Raw genomic sequence first — 24,767 nt, 5'->3', positions numbered from 1 at the left:
ACAATCTGCAGTCTGCAAGCTGGAGACCAAGGAAGTTGGTGGCATAGTTTCAGTCCAAACCCAAAGGCCCGAAAACCCCAGGAACCAACCGTCTTAAGTTCCAGTTGGAGTTGAAGGTCTGAGAACTCGAAACGCCCATGTCCCAGGGCCGGAGACAGGAGGTGCCAGCTGAAGAAGACAGGGAGTTCATTCTTCCTCTGCCTTTTTGTTCTACTCAAGCACTCAGTGGACCGGTGGATGCCCGCTCATGTTGGTGGGGCAATCTTTAAGACAATCTAGGGATTCTAAATGTTGATTTCTCCCGGAAACACTCTCACAGATACAATGTTTTACTGACTATTTGAACATCCCTGAGGCCAATTAGGTTGACACGTCGATTCATTAACACACTCTCTTTTCTCAGTCTCCTCTAAGCCAATCTTTCAGGCTGCTGAGCTGATCTTGCCCTGACTCTTATCTGAGGAACTTTTGACAGCAAAGGCTCCTGCCAACAGGGAGCGTCCCACTGCCCTTGGAGAAGATCCTGATGAGATGAAGATGGTGCTCAGGACCAGCCTGAAATGTCGGCAAACCAAGTGAAGAAGCAAAAAAAGTGGCAGGACACAGCAGAGCACGTCCGTAATTTCAGCACACAGGAGGCTGAGGCAGGAGGATTAAAAATTCCAAGCCAGCTTGGGCAATTTAGGAAGACCCTGTCTCAAAATAAAAAATAATTAGAAGTGGACATGTAGCTCAGTGGAAGAGCACCCTAGGTTCAATCCCCAGTACAGGGGGAAAAAAAAAAAAAGAGGTTTTGTGACCCATGATAGGCACAATACCCTGCAAATCGCTTTGCCCCTCCCCGTCATGCTGAGAGCCAGGTAATAATATTCCTGTTTGTGAAATGAGGAAACAAAATGTCAGATAGACTAAGTAATTATTCAGAGGTCACGCATCTGTAAATTGACCCCACATTGTTTGAATTCAAATGTCGCAGGTGATTTATTTGGTCAGGCTTATTTCCTTTCTTCCTGAACTAGAATATAATTCAGATCTGTGTCATTTTAGGCCCTTTACAACATGTCCTCGCCCAAGCCTATCAATGTACCTTCCACCAAAAAGGAAAAAAAGAAATCTATTAAATAAACAAATGAATCATCACATGCAGGTAACAGGAAAGAGGAGATTCTGTTTTTCTTTCTTATTTTTTTGGTACTGGGGATTTAACACAGGGCACTCAATCATTGAGCCACATCCTCAGCCCTTTTTAAAAATAAAAAATTTTGTTTTTTAAATTTTGATACAATGTCTCACTAAGTTGATTAGGGCCTTGCTAAATTGCTTAGGCTGTTCTCATACTTGGGATCCTTCTGTCTCAGCCTCCCGGGTGGCTGGATTATAGGTGTGGGCCATGGTGCCCAGTGAAAAAAAGAGATTTCTTATTCATTTGGAAACAATAGAAAATCTGGGAGTGAAGAAAATTTAAACATTTTTTGTCATGGCTTTTTATTTATTTTATTTTTTATAAGCGGTGTCACATTATGTTTACTTAAAACAAGGAACATTTATTTAGCTCAGGTGTTATTTAGTCAGTGTGGACCTGGTAGGTCTAGGGTGGCCCTGGACGGGTGCCCAGGGGCTAGCTGGACGGTCTGAGGAGGTTTGACCTTGCTGAGCTGTGTAGACTATTTCACGTGTCTTTTTTTTTTTTTTTAAAGAGAGAGAGGGAGAGAGAGAGAATTTTTTAAATATTTATTATTTAGTTATCAGCAGGTACAGCATCTTTGTTTGTATGTGGTGCTGAGGATCAAACCTGGGCCGCACGCATGCCAGGCGAACGCGCTACCGCTTGAGCCACATCCCCAGCCCTGTTGCATGTGTCTTGTGCCGTGGTAGAAAGGGTCAGCTGGCTGACTCTCTCCTGTGTGAACTCTCACTTCCCAGGAGGCTATGCAATATGGTCTTATTCAAATGGAGGTTGTAAAAGTTCAAGAAGACAAGCCCAGGCATTCAAGGACCCTTGAATCTGAAAGTGGGAAGTAATACTTCTGCTTTGTGCTATTAGCCAAATGGAGTCAACAAACCAGCTCAGATTGGAGGAGTAAGGAAAGAATCTCCATTTCATGAAAGACCTGCATGGGGAAGAGAGAGGTCACATGTCTATGATCCTGGCCGCTTGTGAGGCTGAAGTAGGAGGATCACCAGAGGCCAGTCTGGGCAATTTATGAGATCTCATCTCAAAAAATAAAAGGACAGGGGTGGAGCTCAGTGGTAGAACGCTCCCGGGTTCAATCCCCAATATCTAAACGGTTGGGGATATAGCTAAATTGGTAGAGTGCTTGCCTTGCCTTGCATGCTCAAGGCCCTGGGTTCAATCCTCAGTAACACACACACACACACACACACACACACACACACACACACACACACACACACCCTGAATCTCAATATCACAAAACAAGCAAAAAAAAAAAACAAACCCTGTAGTCATTCTGCAAAGGGCATGGATATATGGAAACATGAATAAATCTGACCATGTTTCCAACCTACGTAAGTAGTCTTACATATTTGTAGAGAAACTATTAGCAAGTTTCCTAGCAAGTTGCTCCTCTTGAGTTTTTCCTTAAAGATTCAAGAGATTTTTTTGAGGGCTGGGGATGTGGCTCAAGCGGTAGCGCGCTCGCCTGGCATGCGTGCGGCCTGAGTTCGATCCTCAGCACCACATACAAATCAAAGATGTTGTGTCCACTGAAAACTAAAAAAATAAATAAATAAATATTTTAAAAAGAGATTTTTGACTATATCATTATAATATTAGAAACAAATCTGATTCATATAGTTTCAAGCTGCTTGCCTTGTAAATTTATTCTTCTTTTTATTTTTATATCTGTGTGTTTAGCTTCTCCCCCTCTTCTTCTACCTGTGTGTACCTTTTTTTAATTTTTAAAAATTTATTTATTTATTTTTATTTTTAATTAGGTATATATGACAGCAGAATGCATTTTGATTCATTATACACGAATGCACCACAACTTTACATTTCTATGGTTGTACACAATGTAGCTTTGCACCATATGTGCAGTCATACATGTACCTAGGGTAATGATGTCCATCTCATTCCACCCTCTTTCCTACCCCCATGCCCCCACCCCACCCTATCCCTACCTCCCCTTTGCCCCATCAAAGTTTCTCCATTTTTCCCATGTTCCCCACATTATAGATCAGCATCCACTTATCAGAGAGAACATTCAGCCTTTGGGTTTTGGGGATTGGTTTACTTCACTTAGCATGATATTCTCCAACTCCATCCATTTACCTGCAAATGCCATGATTTTTTGGGAAAGACAGGGATAATCCACTCAGACCATAACCTTAAGACCCCCCCTCCCCATCCTGCAATTCTACTCTGGAATCGGCCAAGTCTTGTATTTTGGAACCTGTTCCCTGGTCTGCTTCCTGCCCTCAACTACACACGCACCAACTGTCTAATTAGGGTTCTTTTGCAGTTAGTCTTTCCACCACATGATGGCGCTGTTGAAGCTTTGTTCTGTATAGCCTCGTGGTCATTGCCATTCCTTTTCCTATGAGATGTTTTTGCTAACCCAGACTCTTTTATTCAAATACAAAATGCTTCACGAATTTGCATGTCATCCTGGAACAGGGGCCATGCTAATCTTCCTTGTATAGTTCCAATTTTATATAAATGCTGATGAGGTGAAGACTGGTCCAGATTCCTAAACTGCTCAACATAAAAAGAGTTTAAACTGTAATTCAGGGATAGGATATGGCTGAGTGGCAGAGTGCTTGGCTACTCCAGAGCCTTGAGTTTTATTTCCAGCACTGTAGGGGGGAAAAAAGCAATGGGAAAAAAAAAATCAACCAATGAAGCAAACAACAACAACAACAACAAAAATCCTTTGATTCTTAAGTTTAAAGTTTATACTAGTTCAGTCACTATTTCCCAAAGGTCAATACTTTGGATTCTGCCTGGATTCTTAAAAGTTCAGACCTGAGCCACATGTGGTTTCAGAACCATACTTATCCCTACAAATCCTTAAGGTCTTTTCTTGAGCCATGACTGGTGAGCACAATAGTAGCAACAACTATCTAACATACATATTAGACGCTCGCCATCTCAGCATGCTGTTAGGTCTGTGCTAAGAACTTTACATGGATTATGTGGTGGTTCATTTTAGATGCCAGCTTGACTCTGTTAAGGGATCCTTGGACAGCTGGTAAAGCATTATTTCTGGGTGTGTCCAGGAGGCTATTTCCAGAGGAGATTGGCAAATGAGTCAGTGGACTGGGTTGGGAAGATCTGCCTTCAGTGTGGGTGGTCACCATCTGATTGTCGGGGGGCACAGGTGGAAAAAAAAAAGTAGAGCAGGCAAATTTGTGCTCTCTCTCCTGGAGCTGAGACACCCTTCTTTTACCCTTAGACATCAGAACTCCATCTTTTCTGACCCATAGATTCTAACACTTTCACCAGCAGCCCCAGTTCTCAGAACTTTGACCTCTAACAGGAAATTATTCTATTGACTTCTTTGGTTCTGAGGCCTTTGAACTTGGACTGTGCCTTGGTCTTAGTTTTCCTGATAGTCCAGCTTGCAGATGGCTATCTCAGGTAGATACCTACCTACCTAGAGACTTGCATATACTAGTTAAGTTCTCTACCACTGAACTACACCCCCAGCCGTAGTTCTGTTTCTCTGGAGAACCTAATACAGATTATATCATTTCATTTAAGAGCAGATTGCACCTTATGAAAGGGAAATATTTACTGAAGACATGGGATAATTCAATACTTAGATGATTTAGCACCATGATTTCCCGAAGAACAGCTGTAAGAGATAGAAAGCAGAATATTTAACCATTGTGGAATATTTTAGTCTCCATGCTATTTTTTTATTTACTAAACATTAAGCAGAGTAGATGTTCCCAAATTAACTGCTTGGCATATCATGATAACTATTTGGGCTTTTCCATAGTGTTTTATCATATCTAACCTCTATTACAAAGTTATTGATTTTGGAGAGTGTTTTTGGCACCAATACCATTGAATAATGAACTTTGAGATAACATCATTCCAGGATACAGATAACATTTTAAGTGATAATGCTGAATGTTAATATCACAGCACATTAGTCATTAATGTCACTATCAGAAGTTATGATGTACATAAACAACAGCTCGATTCACATAAGATAAGCACTGATGGCAGTTATTTACTGTTGCCAGCTCAAGTGGCACTGTCATTAGCAATAATTGGAAATACAATTTATGAGCCCCTGAGCCAGCCAAGTTCAAAACTGTGTAAACTTTGGTGATTTCTTTTTTCTTATTTTAGGTAGATTTGTAATCTTTCAAATTTGTATAATTAAAATTTACATAATATACAATATCAAAACACCATTTTTAATCCCTTTTTATAAATGAAAATATGAAGCCTAGGGAGCAGTTCATCTAATCTGCTTATTTAAGGTCTCATAGTTAATAATCGGAATTAGGAGTGTACCCCAGTGTCTGGCTCCAGAACCGTGCTCAGTACTCAAGACTTCATTTCTCACAAAGTAATTTTATCTCAGAGAACATATTGATATCCCTTTTCCTAAGCCTTGGTTGAAATTACATTCATCTCTTCCACCAAATTTGCCATAATTTTGAACCTTAGGAAGAAATGTTGGGAAAATATGAATTCTCCTTATCCCAGAAAAACCCGACGTAAACTGAGACACCTCCTCCCTCCAGGGACCTCAAGTGACCGCTTCCATAGAAGCACATAGACCTCTATTCTTCCCTCTCAGAACAGGGGCGCCCACCATCTGCATGCCTCAGAGGGACTAGTCAAGTGAATTGTGAAACTGAGAGTCGGCTTCAGGTGGCACGGATCAAGGTCTAGCATTTCAATCACCCTCTCATTTCATACTCTGTCCAGCCTTTGTCTCGGCTAGCAATTTAACACATGTATCCTTGTACATATATAAGCACAGGAAGCATACATACATATATACACATTCACATGCACCGATAGAAGAGACACAGATATATGCACATCTTCATACTCACACCCTTGTACAAGTGCACACGTTCTATCCTCTGAAAATCTGTGCCAGAATGAGGGGGAAGACTTTACTTCCTAGTCCCAGCCCTACTCCCTGGGGAGAGCCTCCTGGGTGTGAGGGACCAGGGAACAGATCCCAGGCCGAGAGTCACAGAACTTATTATCACTAATTACAAGTCTTAAAATAGGCTCATCCATCATCCTGGAGTGACCACTGGTCCTGCAGCCCGCCTCCTGGACTCCTGGTCCCCTCCCCCATTCCAGTCTATTTATCCTTGAATGACCATAGATCTGCTCCACAGAGTGAAGAAAAATAAATAAATTTATACAATACTCAGTCCTTTCCAAAAACATAAATATGGGCATGCCCCAGCTCAGATATTAGCCTTCTGCTCTTCTTTCCACACCCTGGAGAGTTCGTGTGAATCTGTCCCCCTTCGCCACCCCCCCACCCCGTGCAAAACTCCCTTTCAATTATGCTTTCATGTGTGCCCCATTCTGGGTTTCATTTTCAGTATTTCATAAAAGTTTTGCAATAATCCTGTGGCTTGGAATTGTTTTGCCATGTTTACAAAGGAAAAGAAGCTTCTAAGAATCATTTGCCCAGGGTCAGCCATCAGAGCATTCAAACGAGGACCTGCCAGTGGCATGTCCTTCTCACACTGCACTGGACCTTCTGTGCAAGGAACTTCCCAAATCAGCTGTCAGGACTGAAGAGCCAGTTCTATGACTGAGCATTTCCTCTTAGAAGCCGCACTGGGACCTCTTCTTCATCTTCTCTCTCCTAAGTCAGTGTCAGAGCCAAAAGTTGCATTAGTCCCACAGTGAGACACCCAACACCAACCCCAAGGGCCACAGGTCAGGGACTGAGCGGAAAATGCAAGGCAACAGAGCTATCCAGGGTGGAAGTGTTCTTCTGCGGGCCACATTGATGTGACCACAGTGCGCCAGTCTCTTGGCTGGCTCCAGGGCATGACATCAGAGTCAGCTCCTACTCTGCTGTCCAAGCCAGACGGTCAGCCCTGGATGTTCATCCCCTGACCATCGAAATGAGGCCAGAATGGGACTCATTAGAAAAACTTTTCCCCTGCTGAAATAATTTTGAAAACCTCCTAGAAGACAGGGACCATGTCTTTTTGTCATTATCCTCAGTTTCTAACATGGAGTCTGGCACCTCCCAGAGTTGCCACTCAGTAGATACTGCCTAAAACAAAACAAAGCAAAGCAAATGGAAGAAGGAGAAGGAGGAGAAGAAGATCGTCCTAGATCTTGTCCAGTTAAGTGCCTCTTCTGAGTCCATTGCAAACCCCCATCTCCCAAAAGTGTTTGCTGCTCTTCCCAGGACAGAGCACCATGGCCTTGCAAAATCAGTAACATATTCATGAGTTTTTCCTTTTCACTCCAGCTATTAGGACGCTCCTTTTGAATCTGATTTAGACCATGCTTCTCTCCTCTCACTTAAGCCTACCAATGCTCAGCAACACCACTGTTTCAAAAAGTGTGCGATGTCCACATTGGGATGAAGTTTTTACTTTATAATGGTGACATCGATGTTATTCTTATGTAAGTGTCTCTTTGGGAGACATGGAGGAAGGGATCCCAAAGCATAGCTTCTCCATTGTTATAAGCTAGGGTTTTACCTTTTGAGTTATCTTTCTTCTCTTCTCTTTTTGATTTTGCTCATTTATTTATTGGTGCTGGGGATTGAACCTCGGGCCTCTGTATGCCAGGCAAGCTCTCTACTAGTGAGCTGTATCCTCAGCCCACAAGTTATCTTTCAATGAGGGAATTACCCACCTGTGTCCTCCCTACTCCCTGCTGCTCCGAGTCTTTGTTTCTTGGGGTCAGGATTTGGGACTCCACCAATGTATGACTTTATTTGTTTTTATTTACTTGTTGTAGTTTAGATATGAGGTATCCCTGCAAAGCTCATGTGTGAGACAATGTAAGAAGGCTTAGAGGTGAAATGATTGTGTATTGAGAACTCTATTCCAATCACTGAATTAATCCCCTAATAGAGATTAAATGGATGGTCACTGTAGGCAGGTGGGTGTGGCTGGAGGAGGTGGGTTATTGGGAGCACGTCTTTGGGATATATATTTTGTACAGGGTAAGTACATAATGTGCTTCCTGATCATGTGCTGAGCTACTTTCCTCTGCCACACACTTCTGTCATGATGTTCTCCCTCATCTCAGGCTCTGAGGAATAGAGTTGACCATCTATAGACTGAGACCTCTGAAACCATGAGCCCTAAAATAAACTTTTCCTTTTTTTCTTTATTTAGCTTTTTTGAAGCAGGGTCTTATTAAGTTGCTGAGGGCCTCGCTACATTGCTGAGGCTGGCTTTCAATTGGCAATCCTCCGGCCTCAGCTTTCCAAGTCACTGGGATTACAGGCATGTACGATACCCCGTGGATGGATGATTTCGATCAGATGCGAGAGGTGGTTTTTACCTTTAAGGAAGTAAGCATCTGGAGTCTGGAATTACAGCTGCTCTGAGATTACACAGTGTAGCATCCCTGCAGATTGGCTTTCCCTATCTATTCAAATAGACCACCTCGAGAGAATCTATACTCTGTTATCGTCCTAGGGGCCTGCTGTGGTGTCCCCAAAGCTCCTGTGTTAATGCAGGAGGAGGAATAATAAGATGATGGCAGACACAACCTCATCAGAAATTTCTAATTAGAATGGACTAACTGGGTGGTGACTATGGAAGGCTTCCAGGACTGGAGGAAGTTGGGTGAGTCACTGAGAGCAAACCCTTGGGATTATATATTCTCCCCTGGCTCCTCCTCTCTCTCTCTGCTTCCTGGGTGCCATGAGCCAAGCAGTGCTCCTCTGCCACCTGCACCCTTCCATCATGGTGTACCGCATCACCTTGGGCCCAGAGCAATGGAGTCTGCCAATCACGGACTGAACCCCTGAAATCATGAGCCCAGATGAATTTTTCTCCTCTAAGTTGTTCTTGTGAGGTATTTGGGTCACATTGACAGAAAGCTGAGTAACACATGGGCCTTTTATCGGTCCCCTCATTGTTATGTAGTATCTACAAAATTCCCAAGTTCACCTGTCATGTTTGTTGTCACTTAGAATCCTTAGTCTAACAAATATTTTCACACAGGGGGAAAAAAAAAAAAAGGGCAAACTGACTCGTCAGTGCCTCTCTGGTTTTACATCTCACCATGTGATCTCTTCCTCTCCTACTGTCCCTCCATGATGCCATCTGCCATGTTGTGATGTAGCCAAGGGGACTCTTAACCAGAGGCTGAACTAGTGGGCCTGCCCATTCTTGGACTTTCAGCCTCCAAAACTGTGAGATAACTAAACCTCTTCTCTTTATAAAGTTTCTAGACCTAACCCTTCTATTATAGCAACAGAAAAAGGAGTAATATCATGCAGTATTTAAAGAAGTGAGATTTTTGCAGAGCTCACACGAGGCCTTGGGTTCAATCCTCCACAACATAAATAAATAAATAAAAATAAGTTGTGAAACTGATAAGAACCAAAAGTAAACTTGGGTGCGGTGGTGCACGCTTGTAATCTCAGTGGCTTGGGAGGCTGAGACAGGAGGATTGCGTTTCAAAGCCAGCCTCAGTAAAAGTGAGGCGCTAAGCAACTCAGTGAGACCCTGTCTCTAAATAAAATACAAAATAGGGCTGGGGATGTGGCTCAGTGGCCAAGTGCCCCTGAGTTCAATCCCTGGTACCCACCCACCACACACACACAAAAAAGTAGAACAGTAGTAGTCACCACAGCTGGGTGTAGATGGTTTTTTATTTTATTTATTTATTTTTTATTAATAGTGTTTAAGTTGTGTAAGATGAAAAAGTTCTAGAAATCTTGAACAACGACATACATGTAGATAACACTACTAGATCATGCACTTTGAAAAGATTACGATGGCCAGGTACAGTGGTGCATATGTGTAATCCCAGCAATCCCCAGTATGGAAAAAAAAATTAAGATGGTTAGTTATGTTATGTGGTTTTTTTTTTTTATTTTTTGTTTTTGTTTTTTACTACCAGAAAAAAGAAAGAAGAAAATTGATGGTGATATGATGGTGATGATGATGATTCATGGGCAACAATCTGCCCCAGGGATTGTTCAGCATTAAAATACTCCCCACAGCCATAGCCTTGCATTATGGATAATGCTTTCCTCGCTTCATACAGGAGGAAAGGGCCAGGCCCTGGGGCGCATGCCTGTAATCCTAGCAACTCAGGAGATTGAGGCAGGCGGATAGTGAGTTCAAAGCCAGCCTCAGCAACTTAGTGAGACCCTATCTCTAAATTAAAAAAAAAAAAAAAAAAGGCTGGGGATGAGGCTCAGTGGCTCAGTGCCCCTGGGTTCAAACCCTGGTACCAAAAAGAAAACAAAAACAAAAAACAACTCTAATGAACTGTTAATGTCTCCCTTCTACTTCACATCATGTGTTATGAAACGACCCACTGTGGTGGGGAATGTGGGTGACAAGTGACAACTGAAATGGGAGGGATTTTGAAATGTAGCCAAGGAGCTGTGATTTTCTTGAGCCTAAGATTCCCTCAGGTTGTCCATTTTGGAGTGACATGGGAAACAGTCCTTCCTGGCTTTTCGTAAGGGTTGGTATTAAACCAGGGGCTACAATATAAAAATCAAAAAAAAAAACTCTCCTAGGGGCTGGGGATGTGGCTCAAGCGGTAGCGCGCTCGCCTGGCATGCATGCGGCCCGGGTTCAATCCTCAGCACCACATACCAACAAAGATGTTGTGTCCGCCGAGAACTAAAAAATAAATGTTAAAAATTCTCTCTCTCTCTCTCTCACTCTCTCTCTCCTCTCTCACTCTCTCTTTAAAAAAAAAAAAAAAAAAAAAAAAAAAAAAAACTCTCCTAAAACTCCACCAACCAGATTAGTTTCTCCAAAACCAAAGGGACCCAGTTACAAAAAGGGACTCCTAGCACCCAATAACTGGCAAACGTGGCATGTTCACCAGAGGAGACCCACATTTTCTAAATTACAATCATGGCTCAGGGTCTGAGAAGTCCCCTAACCAATAAAGTTCACTAAAACTGAAAAGTTTAAGCCAGGCGCGGTGGTGCACGCCTATAATCCTAGAGGCTTGGGAGGCTGAGATAGGAGGATTGCAAGTTCAAAGCCAGCTTCAGCTGGGTTTAAGCCCCAGTACCAAAAAAAAAAAAAAAAAATTGAAATCAGAACTCTCCTCAAATATAGATTTGGAGCAGAGGACATTGTAGTTGTTACATGAACGACATCGCCCTGCTGCTGAAAATTAACAGATCTAGCAACCAACTGACAATTTACCTAGCACTGAGCTGGGGATTCTGATTGCTGCTCCTGAGAAGCATCCATTTCATCTGGGGAAATCTAACAAGAAAAAAATGAAAGGCTTTTGGCCTCGGGGAGGAGGAAATCAGACATGAAACAACCATAACAGCACATGACAGAAGGTGCAGCTAGGAAGGCAGGTCAGGATAAGTCTGGGAGGCCTTGAAAGCCATGCTAAGAAGTTTGGAATGTATCCGTTTTAAGAATTCCTAACCTGGAGGGAGATGAGAAAGTGGGTCAAGGAGTGGAATGTGAATAATGCTCTGGAGGGTTCGTGATCCCCTGGAAATGTATGTCACAGTACAAAATACATTTTTTTTTTGTTTTTGTTTTTTTGTATCAGAGAAGGAACCCACAGATGTTTAACCACTGGCCCCATCTCCAGCCTCTTTTTTATATTTTATTTAGAAACAGGGTCTTACTGAATTGCTTAGTGCCTTGCCATTGCTAAGGCTGGATTTGAGCTCGAGATCCTCCTGCCTCAGCCTCCCAAGTCACTGGGATTACAGGCATGCACCACTGCACCCAGCAAGAATACAGATTTTCCTCTTTCTTTTAGAAAGACATACCTATAGTTTTCACCAGTGTTAGGAAAAAAAAAAGAAAAAGATAAAGGCCAGGCTGGTGGTGCATGCCTGTAATCCCAGTGACTAGGGAGACTGAATTCAAGGCCGTCCTCAGCAATTTAGAGATCCTAAGCAACTTAGAGATCCTAAACAACTTAGCGAGAGCCTGTCTCAAAATAAAAAATAAAAGGGTTGGGGATGTGGCTCCGTGGTAAAGCACCCCTGTGTTCAATCCCTAGTACAAAAGAAAAATAACTTCACAAAGGGGTTGGGCTGGAGTACAGTGGCTCAACCTGTGATCCCAGTGGCTAGGCAGGCTGAGACAGGAGGATCACGAGTTCAAAGCCAGCCTCAGCAAAAGTGAGGCATTAATTAACTCAGTGAGACTCTGTCTCTAAATAAAATACAAAATAGGGCTGGGGATGTGTTTCAGTGATCGAATGCCCCTGAGTTCAATCCCCGGTACCGCCCCCCCCAAAAAAAAGCCCAAGACCCAATAATATTTAGGAAGTATTGTCTAAGCCCTAGGGAGCCATGTACAATTTGGGGCAGAGTAACAGTTTGAGGTCTGTGTTGTAGACTCGTACTCTGATGGAGTGGGGATCAGGAGGAAATTTGTTCTGAGGATGATACAAAACCCCAAGAAGGGGCTGGAGTTGTGGCTCAGCGGCAGAACACTCGCCTCACACGTGCAAGACCCTGGGTTCAATCCTCAGCACCACATAAAAATAATTAAATAAATAAAGGTATTGTGTTCAACTACAACTAAAAAATAAATATTAAAAAAAAAATAAGGCAGAAAAAAATAATAATTCGGGCGTTTTCTGAACCATAAGCTCCCCAGTCTATGGCGTGTTTTGACCTGAGAGTCCAACATGCTGTTCTCATCTTCTAAATCATGTGACTCAACGTGAGAAGTTCTGTAAGACTAATGACTTGGAGAGAAACCTAGAGCTCAAGTTTACCTACTGCTAAGATTGTGTTTCTTGGGGCTGGGGTTGTGGCTCAAGTGGTAGAGTGCTTGCCTAGCACATGTGAGGCACTGGGTTCCATCCTTAGCACCACATACAAAAATAAATAAAATAAAGTTATGGAAAAAAAAAAAAAGGAAAGCCTGAGAAGCTGTTATAGCCAGAAGAACTTGGAAAAAAAATAATGTGTTTTTTGGGGTCACCTTAAAGTTTCCCCATCTTAGCAAAGCAGGAGGACTCTCTGAGGGTTCTGTAGTGTCAACCCCTATTGCATAAGCTGTTCCAATTTTTTTTTAGAATATAAGAGAGGAGGGCTGGGATTGTGGCTCAGCGCTGGCCTAGCACCTGCGAGGCCCTGGGTTCGATCTTCAGCACCACATAAAAATAAAATCAATAAAATAAAGATGATATTGATTCCAACTAAACAATTAAAATTTTTAAAAAGAAGAATATAAGGAAGGATAAACACGATGACTAAGTTTCTAGCCTTCGCAACTGTGTTATACTTTTTCTCCCCGCTGGGTGCTGGGACTCAAACTTGGGGCTTTGTTCATGCTCTGCCACTGAGCTAGATCCTCAATCCCACATGTTAAATTTTTTATTGTGAAATAGAATTTCAGAAGAGAAGCAGGTTTGTGGGAAAGGGTCATTAAGAATGAAATGGAGAGCCTGGGGTTGTGGCTCAATGGTAGAGGGCTGGCCTGGCATGTGTGAGGCACTGGGTTCAATTCTCAGCATGACATATAACTAAATGAGTAAAATAAAGGTCCATCAGCAACTAAAATTTAAAAAATATATATATGTTTAAAAAAAGAAAGAATGAAACGGGGCTTGGGTAAATTGAATCCAAAGTATCCAGAGACATTTTCTCGGTCGGGAATATTTTGGTTATGGGTGACAGATGTCAAATGAAATTGATAAAAGGAGAACAGTGATGGTCTTGGATTACTTAACCCAAACCCAGAGGGGTTTAGCTCTATCAGGGGATCTTAATTTTATTTTTCCTTCTTTTTTTTTTGGTACTGAGCATTGAACCTGGGATGCTTTACCACTGAGAAAACACCTGGTCCTTTTTCTTTTCTTTTTTTTTTTTTGAGACAGGGACTCTTTTAAGTTGTTGAGGCTGACTTTGAACTTGTGATCCTCCTACCTCAGCCTCTCAAATTGCTGGGATCACAGGTGTGCGCCACCACACCTGGCCAGACTCTCAAATGCTGCCGTCAGGCATCTCTTTCTGTCCGTTTCTTACCTCTGCTTTCCTCTACTAATGCTGTCATTTTGGGCAGATCTCCCACGGGGCAGCAGTATGGTCCTCAGCAGTTTCCAGCTTCCCTTCTTCCATCAGAATAACAACCCAAAGCCGCTTTCTCAAAGGCTCCAGCGAACATCTCAAGCCAACTTGTGACTGACCCTGGATACACATTCTTGAATCAATTAATCCCTTCTAATTGGTTAAGTTTTGGGTGGTTGACAGCCTTTAAGAAATTGTAGTGTGTGTGTGTGCATGAGTGTGCGTGTGTTTGTGTGTGTGGTGTGTGTGTGTGTGTTCGCGTCCCCCTGCCACACCATGATCCCACCTCCTGGGATCAGAACTTTGGGTAATCCCCTCCTCTTGAGTAATTCATTTCTAACCAGTGGCCTATGGCAAAGTTGAAGGGTTGTTACTCCCTTGATTATGTTGCCAACGGTTGTGTCTTCCATCTTGTTAGCTGGCTCTTTCTTGTTGGCTTTGGTGTGGCAAGTGTCCATGTTGGAGACCCCAAATGCGAAGAACTTCAGCCAGCAACCACCAGAAAATTGAGGCTTAGTCCAATAGCCCTTGACAAACTGAATCTTGCCAATAACTTTGAAAGTGATCTTAGGAACAGATCCTTCTTCCACCGAACTCCAGCCTTGAATGACATTTGAGTGCAGTCTCCTGAGAAACCATGACCAGAGGACCCAGCTAAGCCTCGCCCAGATTTCAGAGCCACAGAAACTGTTGTTTCCTGTGTTGTTTTTAAAGCCACTAAGCTTTTGGACTAATTTGTTCCATCGCAATAGACAACTAATACATTTCAGTTGAGTAACTTGCCCCTGCAAGGGCAGATGAGGCCAGTCTCATGTGAACCATGTGGACTGAAAGTAGAGAATAGGTATCTTCCCAAAGAAAAAATTAAGTGCGGGGGGGGGGGGGGGGGGGGGCGCTGTGGTTGTGGCTCAGTGGTAGAGCACTTGCCTAGCATGTGCGGGGCCCTGGGCTCAATCCTCAGCACCACATAAAAATAAATAAACAAAAGGTATTGTGTCCAACTACAACTAAAAAAAAATAAATATTTAAAAAAGAAAATAAAAGAAAAAAATAAGGGGTAATTACTAAAAAGTGGGATGAAATCTAGTCAGACAAATCAGCAGCTGTTCACCTCATGCATCTGTTTGGGAATGTGAGGAGGCAGCTGGAAATACGTGGGGAGACAGATTTGGCAGTGATTCATGCATAAGCTTTAGCTGAAACCGTAAGAAGGGATGAAATTGCCCCCAAAGAGAGAAAGGTCAAAGCAGATCCCCTAGGAACAGCAGCAATTAAAGGGCAGATGGAAGAAGAGACAAAGGGGAATAGGTGAGGGCAGAGGTGTAGGATGACAGGTGTTTGATGTGGAACCAACTTGGCCTGTTTGACTGGTAAGAAATACATCTAAGGAGTCACAGCCTTCTGTTAGAAACCTGGACTTTCCCTTCAGAAGTTGTACATTAGGCGCCATTAAGACAGAAAGGACTGTCAAAATCAGGTGTGTGGAGGATTTTGTGCAGTGAGAGAGGACAGAAGGACAAGCCTGAAGACATTTCCTTGCAGAATCTCTATATTTAGGCAGCAAGGGAAGGAAGAGGACCCACTGGAAGGGAGCTGAGAAAGAGTCGTTGGAGAGATGGAGAGAAATGAGGCAATCAGGAAAACACCCAGAAGCCAGGGACATTTCAAGACCCTTATAATCAATAACGGCAAATGCTAAAGAGGTATGTGATAAGAAGTGGGTAGAGAATGAGGATCCACGATCAGGAGGTCCTGGGCATCCGAGTGGAACCATTTCAGTGGGTTCAAAAATGGATAGGTAAAGGTGAGTGGGGGAGAGGAGGGAGACAGGGACAGGAAAGATGGTGGAATGAGATGGACATCATTACTCTAGATAGATGTATGATTGCATGAATGGTGTGACCCTACTTTGTCTACAACCAGAAAAATGACCAATTGTGCTCCATTTGTGTACAATGAATCGAAAGGCATTCTGTTGTCATGTATAACTGATTAGAACTAATAAACAAACAAATAAATAAAACTACAACTATTAAAAGAAAAAAATGTGTGGGCAAGTGAGCAAGCCAGACACAGAAAGAAAAAAGACTACATGTTCTCTCTCATATGTGGAAGCTAAAAGTTTTGACCCCAAGACAGATGAAGTAGATTAGTGATTACTGGACACTAGGAAGGGCAGGGGTAAAGGGAGTATAGGGGGTGAGATAACATGCACCCAAACAAAGTTAAATAGGAGCAATAAATTCTAGTATTCTACAGTACAGTAATGTAAGTGACTATAGTTTATAAATACCTATTGTACCATTTTTGTAGGGAGTACAGGGGATTGAACCAGGTATGCATTACCATTGAACTATATCCCCAGCCTTTTTAATTTTTAAGTTTTGAGATAGGATCCTGCTAAGGGGCTTAGGGTTTCCCTCAGTTGCTGAGATTGGCCTCAAACTTGCCATTCTCTTGCCTCAGCCTCCAAGTCACTGAGATTATAGGCATGTGCCCCTGCACCCGGCTACAAGTGCCTATTATAGAAGACATTAGCACAAAGCCTTCAAACATAAAGAACTGATAAGAAGCTGGAAATGCTAACAATCCTGATTATTATACCTCATATGCATGTACTAAATAGTACATCGTACCTAATGAGTAGGTACAATTACTATGTGTTAATTAAAAATGAAAATAAAAGATAAACAGGTGGGACATGAGAGAGAGACGTAGAGAGCAGATTATCCTCATGGGCAGTTTCATGACATGATGAAGGAGGATTTGGGCATATGCCCTGGCTGAGGTGAAAGGTCTGGGTTGTGTCCTTCCACTCCCGTCGCTGAGTCATTGCAGTTGAGTTCTGCTACGTCCTTCTGAGATAACAGGATCTAAAACTGCCCACAACCTATGTGTTGGCAAACTGTTGTAAAGAGCAGGGTGTAGCTGGGCCCTGTGGGGTCCTCCTGTAATCCCAGTGGCTCCGGAGGCTGAGGCCGGAGGATCATAAGTTCAAAGTCATCCTTTGCAATTTAGTGAGGCCCTGTCTCAAATTAAAAATAGCTGGAGATTAGCTCAGTGGTAAAGTTCATCTCTGGTACACACACACACACACACACACACACACACCAAAAAAGAGCCCCTGGGTTCAATGTCTAATACCAAAAAAAAAAAAAAAAAAGAGCCAGAGTATAAACATAGAGCAGATATTGCCAGACACCCAACTCTGTTATTGCAGGGGCTGAGGAAAGTAGCCATAGACAATTTGTAAACAAGTTGAGTACAGCTGTGCTCCAGTGAACTTTATGTACCAAAAACCAGGCACAGGCAGGATTTCACCCCTGGGCTATCGTTTACTGACCCTTGCCCTAAGCTCCTGGAAAGGGACTGAAGAGGCAATAACAGGGACAACTGATGAAACAAGGGTAGAATCAAGGCCTCAGGGAAAGGAATATATGCTGCAGAAAGAAGGGCCTCTCGGACACCTGTTGCAGAGTGACTCCTCTTTATATTCGGTGCCTGGTGGTCCCCACCTGTGAGCACCTCAGGCCAACACTATTCCCTAGCAATGATTCCAGAGCCTTCCATAGAGGCAGTGCCAGACACATAAGCCTTCAAGAGAAGTAGGGCAGTAAAGATGAAGAGGGACCTTATTGCCGGGCGTGGTGGCGCACAAATGTAATCCCAGTGGCTCTGGAGGCTGAGGCAGGAGGATTGCAAGTTCAAAGCCAATCTTAGCAAAAATGAGGCGCTGAGCAACTCAGTGAGACTCTGTCTCTAAGTAAAATACAAAATAGGGCTGGGGATGTGGCTCAGTGCCCCTGAATTCAATCTCCGGTTCTTCCTACCCTCCCAAAAGAGGGACCTTAATTGTGGAAGGAGGGGAAATTGAAAAGGCTCACGTGGAAAATCAGTGAATCAGGAGCCATGTTATTAGCAAGCAAGTCACCTCCACGGATGTTTAAGCAAGGAGTCTCTGTAGGCAACTCTTTCTTCTACATTTCAGATTCAGTCCTTCCAAGGCAGAGGATTTGGGCAGATAGTACAGCTGTCTCATGTTTGGAGCTCTCTGGGGCTTACCCAAATAGGGTGGCAGGACCCACATCTGCATAGCACCATGGTGATAGGGAGAAAGGCAAAGGGGGTCCTGGGGAGAGAAGGTTACTGCAAAGCCTAGGCACATTCTGAAACTCCCAAAGGAGGAAAGAACATGGGAGGTGGGGTAGGATGGCTGAGAGCCAAGTAGTTCCTAGGTACATTTTTTTAAAAAAATACTCCTGGAACAGGTTGGACCATGTTTAGCTGTTCTTGATCTCTAGTTTTTACTTGTTTCTGAGAAGAGACAGAGCTCAGTAGGGTTTTGGAGGCTTGTGAGTGAAAAGAAAGCTCCTCCATGCAGCTCATACTGGGCACTGAGAATCCAGGGCCAGGAGACTGAGTGAAGCAGGACCAACTGAATGTACCCTCTGATGGGGAGCTGGACCCACACTACCTGGGAAGGGTGTTTGTGGTTCACAGATGCACGTAGAAGCAGCAGGAGAGCTGAGGGTGGAGGCACCGGGTCAGCTGGATAAATAGGTGGAAGGTGTCTCTCGGTGAGAAAAAGGGTAAAGAGTACATATCTTTTGAGTAAAGGCTGGAAGGATGAGTTCAAGACCCCATGATCTGTCCCAGCCTACCTTTCCATTCCCTCTATTCCCCTTCATGCATCCTAGGTTCCTGCTGAATTTCCAACCACCTTGAATACATCACACCATTTTTCTACTCTCAGCCTTTATGGTGTCCTCTCTCTTTGGCATGCCATTGTCCTCCTTGCAATCGTCTATTTGTGTCTATATACTTTCCATTTCTCAAGTCTCGGGTGCTGCTACCTTCAGGAGCCTTTTTTTTTTTTTTTTGGATTCTGCCCTTTATTGGAAGCAATCCTTCCCTCTTCTGAAGTCCTCACCTGTATGTCATCAGAGAAGTCATTTAGCAGTTTCATCTAGTCGTAAGGAAGCATTGAAGACAGAAACCATTTCCCAGGCAGCTCTGTGTCTTATCTTCACCCACAGCATATTACCCAGGCAGAAACCCTCTAGAGACAGGGATTAGACAAATACTTCTGTACAAGTTCAGGCTGGTGCAGTCATCCACTTTACCACAGCCCTGTGGTAGTTCTCCCTTTGCTAGATTATGGTCCTGTATGCTCCCGCCCAAGCCCGTGGTTACCAGAATCCTGGACTCCTGGACTCCTTCTCTTCTAGAAGCTCCAGCTAATTCCATTTCCTGGTCAGTCCAAGGATGAACAAACCCAGAGTCATTCTTCTTCTGCTCCTCGGCTTCCTCTCCTCATGATGAGGGATACCACAAGGGAGATCTTTCAATCACATTGATCTAGGGACTAGGCTCTGGGTTGCCTGTATTCTTGTAACTCTGGCAAATTCTGTCCCTCTGGTGCTTTAGATACTAGTTGGAGGGCCCCTGTGTCTGTATTAGTCAGCCTTTTTTTGTCACTGTGACCAAAAGATCCGACAAGAACAATGTAGAGGAGGAAAAGTTTATTTTGGCACAAGGTTTCAGAGGTTCAGTCTATGGTTGGCTGACTCTATAGCTCTGGGCCTATGATGAGCAGAATGTCATGGCATAAGGGCATGTAGGAAAGCAGAGTGCAGGAAAGCAGCTCAGGACATGAAAGCCAGGAAGCAGGGAGAAAGCTCGGCACACCAAGGACAAAACATAAACCGCAAAGGTACACCCCTTGTGACCTGCTTCCTCCAGATACACCCTACCTGACTACAGTTTCTTCCCAATTAATCCATACCAGTGGACTAATCCACTGACTAGGTTATAGCTCATAATATAATCATTTCACTTCTGAAAATTCTTGCATTGTCTCACACATGAGCTTTTGGTGGATACCTCATATCTAAACCTTACCAGTACCCCTCTCAGGAACTGGTTATCTTTTAGTATTAGTCATACTGGTTGATTTCATTCCTGGCTCCCATTTGGTTTGAGTCAGAGAAGCACATTTATTGAATGAACTTAACGATGTACATATATGTGTGCACAGGTACACAAGAGTCCCAAAGGGATTTATTAAGTTTATAGGTGTACATATTGACCTCCTATGTGACCTTAGACAAGTGACATTCCCCACCCCACTACTGAAAACATCTTGGTTTTTATCTCTGGGGGGAAAAAAAATAACAATGAAGTTGGGCAAACCTATAATGGCAAACTGTCTTGGCCACAATCTTTCATTACGTATGTGTGTATCTCAGCTCCCTTATCAGAACAGTGAGTGACATCCATAAAGAAACGGTTCTTGACAAAGATGGAAAGAATTTCAATCTCATTTCCTATGCATTGATGCCCTTGGTGATTTGCAATTTGGATTTAGAGGACTTCATATCCGAAAAGGATTTTTCCCCCCAAAGAATCATAGAATGGTATTCATCATCAGAATCATAAGGATTTTAGACCTATACTGTCCAATATGGTAGCCACTAGCCAGTAGGGGCTACACAGAAGTTAATTAACATTAAATAAAATTAAAAAGCCAGTTTCTCGATTACTATAACCACAATCAATGCTAGTGCTCAATAGCCACGTGTGGGTAGTGGCTATAATCTTGGATGATGCAGATATAGAACACATCTTCATACAGAACCTTCATTGAGAGCACTCTTGTAGTCCAATCTTTTGGAAATAAGGACACAGGCCCAGAAGTGGGACATAACTTCCCCAGGATTCTGTTGGCAGAGCTGGACCTGGAATCAACTTACTCTACTCGCACCCTGACACAGGCCCTATTTCCTGCTGCCTCCTTCCTGGTACCCCTCTGGGGTTCCCCCAACTCTGAGCCCCTTGTGGGTGTACAGCATGTCGGTCAGGGCCCGACGTAGGGCTGGTCTGAGGGGATGTTTGTGACTGAGCGCAACTCCAGATGCTGTACATTCCTGGTCAGGTCAGGCCTGCCCCCAGGCACTCAGGGAATTAGTTCCTCCGAAGAGCCCCAGCTCTTCTTTCAGGAACTGCCCTCTTCCTGCCCAGCCCAGGGGGGCGCGAATGTTCTGGAGGCTCTCGCGTGGTCTTGGATGAGGCTAAGACTGTGAGGATTCCCTGTTACAGAAGTAATTCTCATCAAAGAGGAGTTGGACACGGACGGGAAATTGCACGCCTTGCATCTTCTAAGGTCTACAAGTCCAGCACGGGGGTCATCTTGGAACACGGTTCCAGCCAGCCCAACCTCGGGGCCGCATTTGGCGGGAACTGGATCTGCCTTCACCTGCAGCCCGGTGGGCAGCGTGATAGAAAAAGCAGGAAGAGGGGCGTCCAGGAGAGGCGGGCAGGGGGGCGAGAGGCCAGGGGAGGGGGCGCCCGGGAGCGCCCTGACCTCGCGGGCTGTAGGGAGGCGGAGGGGATGGGGGTTGGGGGAGAAGAGGGCAGCCTGGCAGCCAATGAGAGGGAGGATCTCGTTTCAAAAGGGTTAACCCACAGCCAATGGGAGCCTGGGGGAGCGGATCCTGCTCACTCCATTCAAGAATCCCAAGTATTCAAGATGGACGGCAGGGAGTGTGGAAGGAGAAAGGGGGCGACCGGGGAAGAGCGAGATCGGCAGAGCAGAGGGGCGCCGCACTCGCCAGCCCCGGGGCCTCGGCCCGCGCCGGCGGGTAGCGGGGCGGCCGCGGGGGTCCCGAGCCCAGCCGGGGAGCGGGGCCGGCGGGGTGCGAGAGGGCGTGAGAGGGGAGCGAGGCCAGGGAGGGGAGCCAAGAGGGAGGGAAGGGCAGAGAAAGAGCCCGGGAAGAAGGAGGTGGCAGGCAGAGGAACGTAACGAAGAGCATGTGTAGGTATCGAGAGCTCCCAGAAGGGTAACGCCACCGATTTTCGGTTTTCTTCTGTCTTGGCGCGGGGAGGGGGTGGTCTGGGCTCTTTCTCTCGGCTGCCTCTCCCTCTCCTCATTCTCCACTCGTGGGCACCTTTTCTGTCTATTCCTTTCGAAACAGTGTGTCTGGGAAGCACCAGGCGTGTCTTTCCGAGGTGGCCTCGCTGTCATTTTCCAGTGGGGGGCGTGGTGGGGAAGGGGTGGGGGTCCGCGGGCCGGGCTGAGGCCGGGCCATCTCGGTGCCGGGGCTCGTGTGTGAGGGCGCGGGGCTCTGGGGACTTGGCGGGGGTGCCCTGAGGGGACTGCGGGGCTGGAGCAGGGCAGGGAGTGCTGCACCTCAGAACTTGTGGGGTGAGCCCAGGGCAGGAGGGCGTGAGGCGGGTTCTTGAGCTAGTAGTTGTGGGGTGTTGCTGAATGTTGGAGCTCTGCGCCCACCCTCCACTTCTGGTTGTTGGGGTGAGAGTGTAGGGAGGGTTGAGTTGTGCAGCAAGTATGGCTGAGAGTTTGTGTTTGTTGTGTGCGCGTGTGTGTGTATGTATGTGTGTGTGTATGTATGTGTGTGTGTGTGTGTGTGTGTGTGTGTGTGTGTGTGTGTGTGTGTGTGGTCCAGCCTCCAGGGGCACAGTTGGGTGTTGCGGGAGAGCGCCCCTCACCCCACACTTCCCAGCTGCCCCTCGCATCCCATTCACAGAACATGGCTTTCAGGACCCTCCTGGTCTCCTCCTCCCGTCGCCATGGCTGCGGGGAGTGGGGGGAGGAGACAGTTGGAGCCAGCCCCCTGCCCCTGCTGCTCCAGCTAACCCCCCACCTGCCCTTTCTCTCCCTTCCACAGGCTGGGCCCCATCCCCTGCTGCTCTGGGGGGCAGGGGCCGGAAGATGGTGGCCAATGAGGAGGGGGAGCGGAGAGAACTTGAGCCAGGGCCTCCCCTCCCCCATTTCCTCCTCTGTCTCTACACCCGCTTCTGGAAGGAGCTGGGGGATGGCTCCTGGGCCCAAGGTGGGGGAGGGGCCCTACTAGCTGGTGAATCGCTGGGCCCGCTCCTCAGGAATGAGTTGAGTGTGAGAGCTGAGGGGCTCTTGGTCCCAATCCCCTCTTCCTTCATACCATAAGCAGAGATCTAGGAACTCCTTTGGGAAGAATATTCCCTTAGCTTCTTCCTAAGCTTGCTGGGCAGCCCTGTCCTCTGCCCCCTGTTGGCCTGGTCCAGTTCCCAGCTGGCTTGCCCAGTCCCAGGAGCACAGAGGCCTGGCGACTGACCCCAGCGGGCCTTGGTTTCCGTCCATTGGAACTGTGCAAACTGTGGGGCAGGGCCCCACAGTTTGCAGATTACAGGAATAAACTGCCTGGAAAGGCTGAGAGAAGCTCTCCTGCTTCCTGAGAGGGTGGGAAGAAGCTAGAGGGGAAGCCCAGAGGAAGAGGTCCCAATTGGAATTGGGTCATCCATTTCTCCTACTAGCTGTGGAGTGGAGAGGGAGTCTTTCAGAGGCTGCTTTATTGCTTGGGAGGCCTCATTGATCAGGGCACAGAGGATTCATCCCCCAGCCTTTGCATCTTTGGCCTGCCTAGAGTTCACTGCTCAGAATATAACTGGCTTCCATGGCCATGGCACTAGCTAGAATATGCCACACTAGCGCTCCACCTGGCTCTGAACCTTTGGATTTACAAGTGTTCTTCCAGGTCATCTTCTAGCTTTGGGTTTTAATTAGTCTCAGTTATCCTGGGTTTAATAAGTCCCTTAAACTAGGAGCGGGTGGAAAGGGCTGGCTGGGTGAGCCTGAAGACTCCGTAATCAAAGTCCCTGGACTGGACAGGAAACTCAGCTTCTAGTTCTACTACCTATGAAAGCTTATCCTAATTTGAGAGGGAATCACTAGTAGCATTTTGTTTAATACTAAATCCATAAAGTCTTTTGAGTACGTCCAAAAGGAGATGCAGGTTGTGGAGCTTCCCCCTCTAGCAATGGAAGCTTATCTCTTCCGCCAGGGGACCTATAACTACACTTCTCCACTCTCTGGTCCTTGAGGTTCATCTGAGATTGTCACCTTGAGGCCTAGAACTCCCTTTATATCTAAACTAGAAAGAAGAGAGCTTTAGAGTGGTAGTGAGTAGGGGGCTCTGTGGTCCTGGTCAGCAAACTCCCTCTGGAATAGTTGGCAGAAATGTGAATCCAGAAAAACACACCCTCATACAAGTCTCCTCCAGGCTTTTGCGATTTTTACCAGTTATTTCCTTTGAAACTTGAGTGTCAATCTCAAGGTATCCGTTCTGCTGCCTCATTGGGCTGTGCCCAACCACCCTAAAACCTTAAAAAAATTTCTTCTGGGAAAGGAAGAAGGCAAAACGAGTGGAGAGAGAAGATAGAGGATTAACACAGTGGAAGGGAAGAGAAGAAAGCTGTGCTGATGATGAGAAAATAAGCAGGGGGTGCTGTGAGCTGAGTGGGCCAGGAACTGGGAGAAGAGGTGAGGAGGCAGGGCCGGCATGCCTCTGCTGCTGGCCAGAGCTCTTTTCACATTGTGCTACTGTCTGCACCTATCACAAGCAGTGCAATGTTAAAAGGGCATTGGCCTTGTAGTGCTATCCAACGCCGGCTGCCTCCTCAGCATTGCTAGTGTTCTCCCTTCTGGGCACCAATCAGCTACCTTGGAGGAAATTGGGGAAGCCTCACTTAGTTGTACTAACAGTTCACATTTTTAGAGCCACTTCTGTGTGCAGTGCA

The 24,767-nt window shown here is 45.3% G+C and overlaps 1 non-coding gene across 1 annotated transcript; it reads right to left on the bottom strand.

Moving 5' to 3' along the window:
- Positions 1-3,595: 3,595 nt before the first annotated feature.
- Positions 3,596-3,698, bottom strand: LOC120890100 (U6 spliceosomal RNA). The gene has a single exon (XR_005734354.1). It is a non-coding gene; the product is annotated as a U6 spliceosomal RNA (small nuclear RNA).
- Positions 3,699-24,767: the final 21,069 nt, after the last annotated feature.

Source organism: Ictidomys tridecemlineatus, chromosome 4, assembly GCF_052094955.1.
Source record: "Ictidomys tridecemlineatus isolate mIctTri1 chromosome 4, mIctTri1.hap1, whole genome shotgun sequence".
NCBI classification, from domain to species: domain Eukaryota; kingdom Metazoa; phylum Chordata; class Mammalia; order Rodentia; family Sciuridae; genus Ictidomys; species Ictidomys tridecemlineatus.
Note: the sequence above shows the minus strand (reverse complement) of the source record. Positions and strands in the feature narration are given on the sequence as shown.